The sequence below is a fragment of the Mus pahari genome, chromosome 23 (genome assembly GCF_900095145.1).
Source record: "Mus pahari chromosome 23, PAHARI_EIJ_v1.1, whole genome shotgun sequence".
In the NCBI taxonomy this organism is placed as follows: domain Eukaryota; kingdom Metazoa; phylum Chordata; class Mammalia; order Rodentia; family Muridae; genus Mus; species Mus pahari.
Genome location: NC_034612.1, coordinates 20,383,291 through 20,390,983, shown reverse-complemented (window position 1 = coordinate 20,390,983; position 7,693 = coordinate 20,383,291). Strand labels below are relative to the sequence as shown.

Sequence of the window (7,693 nt, the reverse complement as noted above, 5' to 3'; positions counted from 1 at the left end):
TGTAGCCCTGGCTGTCCTGGAACTCACTCTGTAGACCAGACTGCCTCTGCCTCCCGAGTGCTGGGATTAAAGGCGTGTGCCATCATGCCCGGAGAGGTTTTATTTTTAATGTCTATTGTCCCAAGACCTGGAATCAGCAAGTAGCCCCTGTGACCCTGTTCCCAATTAATTGTGACGCCAACAACCAATAGCTGGGCAGAAGAGATATAGGTGGAATCTAGATTCCCTGGGCTTGGGAGCACAAGGAGGAAGAACATGAAGGAGAAGAGGAAGGAGAATGTGGCCCTGAGGGCTGCCCGATTGGAGCTAAGAGCAGCACAAATGAAACACAGTAAGTAATTATTGGGGTTATCGATCGGAAAGTAGATTCTAACAGCATGGAGAGTGGTAATCTGCGCAGCTCTTGTGATGATTAAGGCACATTGTAAAAATATAAGGCTGCGTGTGCTTCTTATCCAGGGACTCAATGTCCAAAGGCAGGATAGAAGTTCCAGGTTAGGGGACTGGTGAGATGGCTTAGTGAGTAAGAGCACCGACCGCTCTTCTGAAGGTCCAGAGTTCAAATCCCAGCAACCACATGGTGGCTCACAACCATCCGTAACGAGATCTGATGCCCTCTTCTGGAGTGTCTGAAGACAGTTACAGTGTACTTACATGTAATAAATAAATAAATCTTAAAAAAAAATGAAGTTCCAGGCTAGGAATTTTTAATAATTTCTACTGCATAAGTCTACCCTTCCTTACCTGGACGCAACAAGTCAAAGTACCATTCCACTCAAGTTCCATTTGGAGTGAAAGCCAGTGAGTTTAACTACAGAGCGTGATGAGGGGGTACTGACAAGAGTGGGGGCAAAGCAGCCACAATACTGAAGTGTCACTCCAGTACAGACAGCGGGATGATAACATCCTCACAGCTGCATAGGCAGAGTCCGGGCTTCAGCTAACCCAAGAGCATAAGGGCCACACACAACTAGGGCAGAATTGCATACAGCTGTCCGAAGTCAGGTGCGGGACCCAGGGTCCCCCTCACCCACTGCTCCCTCCTACTGTGAATACGTATCAGCAGCCCTTGGAATCAACCAAGTCCATCTTGGAGATGACTTGTAAGTAGTGGAGGCTATCTTGATAAAGATGTCTGGTATTATGTTTAGAAGACAGCCTTCTATAGCACTGGACTAAGGAATGAGTGTGTGTGTGTGTGTGTGTGTGTGTGTGTGTGTGTGTGAGAGAGAGAGAGAGAGAGACAGAGAGAGACAGAGAGAGACAGAGAGAGACAGAGAGCAAGAGACAGAGCCAGGGCGAGAAAACGAGAGTGAGAGAGAGAGAGAGATATTAAAATATATAGTCAGGCAGGGCGTGGTGGCGCACTCCTTTAATCCCAGCACTCGGGAGGCAGAGGCAGGCAGATTTCTGAGCTCGAGGCCAGCCTGGTCTACAAAGTGAGTTCCAGGACAGCAAGGGCTACACAGAGAAACCCTGTCTCGAAAAAAAACTTGTGTGTGTGTGTGTGTGTGTGTGTGTGTGTGTGTGTGCGTACACAAAGAGAGGGGAGGCAGAGACACAGAGAAGCACAGAGACAGAGAGAGACATTTTAGGGCAGCTCCTGCTCCAAGAACACAAGCCCCCCCTCATCTGTTTGGTACCCTGGTGCACCTGCGCAGAGAGGGAACCCAGACTAGAGAAGCAGGTGTGGTTTGAGGGGCAGGTGTGGGCAGCCACCCTACTCTTCTTCCCTCCTGCCTCACCCTGGTGTCGTTTCTGCCTGATGATGGCTTTATTACTGTTTTCAGTCAGATATAATTCTAGCATTTTCTAGAATCTCAATCTTTTCATTGATACTAGATCTTTCTACCAAGAATTTGTATATAGGATGATTAGACAACCACCAGCACACATCCACAGGCAATTAGGACGTTTGAAATGCAGCACAGCAACCCACATCCCTCATTTATTATTTTGGAAAGTGTTTTTTTTTTTTTTTTTTTTTTTGTTTTTTTTTTTTTTTTTTTTTTTTTTTGTGATTTTTCTTTGGGATGGGTGGGGGGGGGATGTGTTTACAAAACCAACAACAATTCTCATTTCTAGTTGCAAAACACGAAGCCATTTTGAACGGAGGCAGATGGCAGTTAAATGAAGTTTAATTAAAGAATGAGCACTTTGAAGCAAATCGCTTTACAAAGTGTGGCACGCTCGGATTCTTGAGCGCTTGCATAAATAGCATCTGGAAGCTTTCTGCAGGAAAGGTGTTCTGAGGGACCCAGGAGAAGACCAAGCAAAGATCAGGTCTGTGGGGCTGACCTTGGATGGGTCAGAACTCCTAAAGCTCAGGAAGTAAGGTGATGGGTGGGACGTGAGACCAGCACGTAGGGATGCGGTGTGTGGGGGGGTGAGGGTGGGGGTAGAGGGGGCTAGTGGAGCAGGTAGGTGGGTGGAACCGAAGGGCACAGTTAGTCAAATTCTTATATGACGCCAGGCATGGAGACACACCTGTAATCTCAGCATTTCAGAGGTCAAAGCAAGAAGATCAAAAAAGGCATATGCCTTTGATCCCAGCACTCGGAGTGCACGCCTTGAATTCCAGTACTTGGAAGGCAGAGGCCAGCCTGGTCTCTCTGGTCTACTTCCAGGACAGCCAGGGGTACACAGAGAAACCCTGTATCTCCCCCCCTCCCCCCGTACACTCAACATGAGTTAGAGGCCAGACTGGGTAACCTACAATCCTAGCTCAACAAAAGGCTTTGCTTTGGAGGGATATCCCCCCGCCTTTTTTTTGTTTTGTTTTGATTTTTCGAGACAGGGTTTCTCTGTGTAGTCCTGGCTGTCCTGGGAACTCACTCTGTAGACCAGGCTGGCCTCGAACTCAGAAATCCGCCTGCCTCTGCCTCCCGACTGCTGGGATTAAAGGTGTGCGCCACCACGCCTGGCTCCCTTTTTCTTTTTTTCTTTTTTTAAATTTGGGGTTTTTGCTTTGAGACAGGGTCTCATTCATGTAGCCCCACTGGTCTCCCACTCCTGCACTCCCGATCTTCTTCTTGCCTTCTCCAGGATTGGGATTTTAGGTGTGCCTCACCCACTAAGCCCACTTTTATGCAGTGCTGGGGGAATCTGGGGCTTGCTGCATGCTAGGCAAAGCACCACCTGAGCTACATTCTCCTGGCCCGTTTTGTTTTGACTCAGGGGCTCCACAGCCCAGACCCACTGAACTGCAGCACTTTGTATTCTGCTCACAGCCTTCGGATTGGTTTCCCAGCGCCGGCTCCACCCAGGGGCTCCACCCAGGGCTCCATCCACTAGCTTTGATCTAATTGCCTTGGGGTCATAGCGTGGGCGTGTCTAGACCACAGACAGGCGCCAGTGGCTGCTCCCAGTATAAGGGCGCAAGGTACCCGAGGCTCTGTCTAACCAAAAACCATGGGTAAAGGGTGGCTCTGAGGCTCAGCTAGAAGACTGATGGGGCATGGGGGGTGGGGAGCTGGAATATCGTACCAAGACGTTAACTTACATAACAGGGATAAACATCCTGGGGACTGTTTTCCTTTTTTGTTTTTTTGTTTTTTTGTTTTTTCTGTTTTGAAATGTGGGGGGCTGAACCCCGGGCTTTGGTTATATAGTATCCTGAGCCACGCCCCAGTTCCTCACGGGGATGAGGTGGGGGGGGTGGGTTGTAGTGTAGGTGGTTGAAGCCCTCCTTTAAAGGGTTTGTTTATTGAGGCAGGGTCTCACTAAGTAGCCTTGGCTGCTCCCAGACTCAGAGAATTTTTTGCCCGCTGTGGCATCTAGAGTTGATCTAAGGGGTTTTTTACATTTAGAAAAAGATGTATTATCCTAAATTTTGTGTGTGTGTGTGTGTGTGTGTGTGTGTGTGTGTGTGTGTAGAAATGTACAGTCCATTCACCTGTGGGGCAGTTACAGGGAGTTGTGAGCCACGGGACATGGGTACAGGGAAGCAAGCTTTGCACTTTTGCAAATGGACACACCGAAATGGCTGGGCTGGATGATCTATCTGGCCCTGCCCCATGTTTTTGTTTTGTTTTCTTCCAGTGCAGGGTCTCTCTGTGTAGACCAGGCTGGCCACAAACTCACCACAGATTCACCACACCCAAAGTCTGTTTTTGTTTCTGAGAAAGGGTCTTATGTAGCCCAGGCTAGCCTCCCAATTTGCTATGTAAAGGAGAATGACCTTGGGGACTGGAGAGATGGTTCAGAGGTTAAGAGCACTGACTGTTCTTCCGGGGATTCTGAGTTCAAATTCCAGCAACCACATGGTGGCTCACAACCATCCGTAATGAGATCGGATGTGTGTGTCTGAAGACTGCTACAGTGTAATTACATATAATAAATAAAACTACAAAAAAAGGGGGAGGGGAGAATGACCTTGAACTGGTCCTCTAGCCTTGGTCCCAAATGCTGGGTGGCAGGTGCCACAGGCATACGATTTTGAATTTGAAGCAGGGTCTCAGAATGAGCTCATCAGGTTTTCAAGATGTGACTGAGATTGTAGGTACACCGTGGACCAGCCATCCCCACTGGAGGAGTTAGTTCCCTGTAAAAAAGATGGTGGTCCATGATGGAGCCTTGGAGCTTGAGGAGAAAGAGGGATGAGTGTGAGGTTCTGAAAGCCCGACAGCCAGGGCTACGTGGAAAAAACCCTGTCTCCAACTCCCCCCACCCCCCCAAAAGAAGAAGTTGAGACCAGCCTAGACCACGTGAGACCCTGTCCCTCAAGCCTCTCCATCTAAATGCAGAGAAGCCAGAGAAGAGAGTGACTATCCCAGTGTGGTGTGGAAAAGAAGGCCAGCTAGGAGCTGACTGGTGTGTGTTGTGGTGGTTGGGTGCCAGAGGGGGCAGGGCACAGGGGTGTGCCAACTTGGTGGCTTGTAACATCTTTCCAGGAGGAAGCTGATTCAGATGTCTGGAACAGGGCCTCTCTTCCAGCTGGGATGCAGAGCCATCCTGCAGGCCTGGGAGGAGTATCTGGACTGGTCTGTCTGTCTGTCTGTCTGTCTGTCTGTCCTAGCCAGAGAACTCATTCTGACCGGCGAATCAGAGCCAGGTCCTGGAGTCTTCCTGTTTTCCTTTCCAATAACCAGCAAGTAAGGCTCAGACAAGATAGAGGGACAGAGCTGGGCGGTGGTGGCACTCGCCTTTAATCCAGCACTTGGGAGGCAGAGGCAGGCGGATTTCTGAGTTCGAGGCCAGCCTGGTCTACAGAGTGAGTTCCAGGACAGCCAGGGCTACACAAAGAAAACAAACAAACAAAAAAGATAGAGGGACAGGGAACATGAAAGGGATACAGGAAGAGGAAGCGTTCCCGTGACAGTGTTGGGACGGGGTGTGTGTGTGTGTCTACACTGAGGGCTTCGGCAGAGGCTGAGGTTGAGAAGTCCAGTACAGTCAGCATTTACTAGTGTGGACATAAAGATGACACTGGATTTCTCCTTTCTTTTTCTTTACTTCTTCTTCTTCCTTTTTTTTGGTTTTTTGAAACAAAGTTTCTCTGTGTAGCCCTGGTTGTCCTGGAACTCACTGTGTAGACTAGGCTAGCCTTGAACTCAGAAATCTGCCTGCTTTGCCTTCCAAGTGCTGGGATTAAAGACGTGCATCACCACTGCCCGCCATTATTTTTCCTTTCCAGGGCATTTTGTTTTAACATATGGTTTCAGGAAAAAAAAAAAAAAAAGCTAGGCGGCAGTGGTGGAGATGGTGTGTGTGTCTAATTTTAGGCCTGAGGAGATGGCTTAGCTGTTAAGAGCACTGATTGTGCTGGAGCTGCAGCAGGTGGTGGCAGCAGTGGTGCGGGAGCGGAGACTGGTGTTTGTTCCCCCCCCTTGGTGGTCGAATGGGGAGCTGGTGATGCTCCCTACCCCCCTAAGGGGTCATGGCTGATTTTTTTTTTCATTTTTTTTTTCCTTTAGGCAATTCTTAGGTTTTTAGTTGCAGGAGGAGTGCCCCCTCCTCCTGGTCTCCCGCCTCTTACTCCTTTTGGATAGGATTTGTTGAGAAAATTTTGTCCCACTCTTGTGGGTGACTTGGGTCACCCTCTGGTTCTTAGTTTCTTTCTTTCTTTCTTTCTTTCTTTCTTTCTTTCTTTCTTTCTTTCTTTCTTTCTTTCTTTTTCTTTCTTTCTTTCTTTTTCTTCCTTCCTTCCTTCCTTTCTTTCTTTCTCTTTCTTTCTTTCTTTCTTTCTTTCTTTCTTTCTTTCTTTCTTTCTTTCTTTCTTTCTTTTTCTTTCTCGTTCCCTCTTGTTTGTGTTGTGTGTGGAAATGGCGAACTCAGCAAACACAAACGCCGTGCCTAAACTGTATAGATCTGTGATTGAAGATGTTATTAATGATGTTCAGAGACATTTTTCTGGATGAGGAAGTGGAGGCACAGGTCCTGATGGAACCAAAATCTCTGTGGGAGAATAAACTGATGCAGTCTAGCGCAGCAGACGGATTTCATTGGGAAGAACTGCAGCTTTTGTTGCAAGTTCAGCAGTAGCAGCAGCAGCAGCAGCATGGCCACCACCATCAGAGAGCACAACCTCAGCAAACGCAGACCCCACAGGTTCTTCTTCCGGCATCACAGCAAGCTTCAGCACCACCAGTTACTGTTCCTGATTCTAAAGTTGATACAACATATGAATGCATCAAGTATTCCTAGTGCTGTTGCTACAGTTGCTACCCTGGCACTTCCTGCAGACCTGACTCCTGTTCAACAGCTACTAACGAATTCAGGCCAGCGGCTTCCGGTGGTCAGGGCAGCCAATGGTGCTCAGTGTATCTTTCAGCCTCAGTAGTCAGTTGTCCTACAATAAGTTATACCACAAAGGCAGCCTGGTGCAGTACAAGCGCCTGTTATTCAGCGGGTCCTAGCCCCACTTCCTGGAGGGATGTCACCACAGACGGGTGTCATCATCCAGCCACAGCAAATCTTATTTCCAGGAAATAAGACTCAGGTCATTCCTACAACCGTGGCAAGCACCCACACCGGCCCAAGCACAGATACCTGCAGCTGACAGCAGCAGCCGCAGGCCCAGACTGCTCAACAGCAAGCTCCATTGGTGCTGCAAGTTGATGGAACAGGGGATACATCTTCTAAGGAAGATGGAGATGATGAAGAAGACTGATGATGAGGAGGAGGAAGGAAAGAGAAAGATGGAGCTGAAGATGGACAGGTGGAAGAAGAGCGCCTCAGGAATGAAGATTATGTAAGTGACGAGGAAGGGAGGGCAGGGACTCTTTGACACAGAGAATGCTGTCGCATGCCAGTACTATAAGATACACAGAAGTAAAAATAAATGGAAATTTCATGTCAAGGATGGCATTATGACTCTTTGGTTTTTCGAGACAGGGTTTTTCTCTGTATAGGCCTGGCTGTCCTGAAACTCACTGTATAGACCAGGCTGGCTTGAACTCAGAAATCCACCTGCATCTGCCTCCTGAGTGCTGGGATTAAAGGCATGCGCCACCATGCCCAGCTGGCATTATGACTCTTAAGGGAAGAGATTATATATTTTCCAAAGCCATTGGAGATGCAGAGTGGTGAAGAGTTGCTTCTTTCCTTTTTATAAATAAGACAAAGAAACTTAAAAAGTTAAAATGAACCGGGCGTGGTGGTGCATGCCTTTAATCCCAGCACTTGGGAGGCAGAGGCAGGCAGATTTCTGAGTTCGAGGCCAGCCTGGTCTACAAAGTGAGTTCCAGGACAG

At 48.3% G+C, this 7,693-nt stretch overlaps 1 pseudogene; it reads left to right on the top strand.

Moving 5' to 3' along the window:
- The first annotated feature begins 6,263 nt into the window (after positions 1 to 6,263).
- LOC110313105 lies at positions 6,264 to 7,530 on the top strand (annotated as a pseudogene).
- Positions 7,531 to 7,693: the final 163 nt, after the last annotated feature.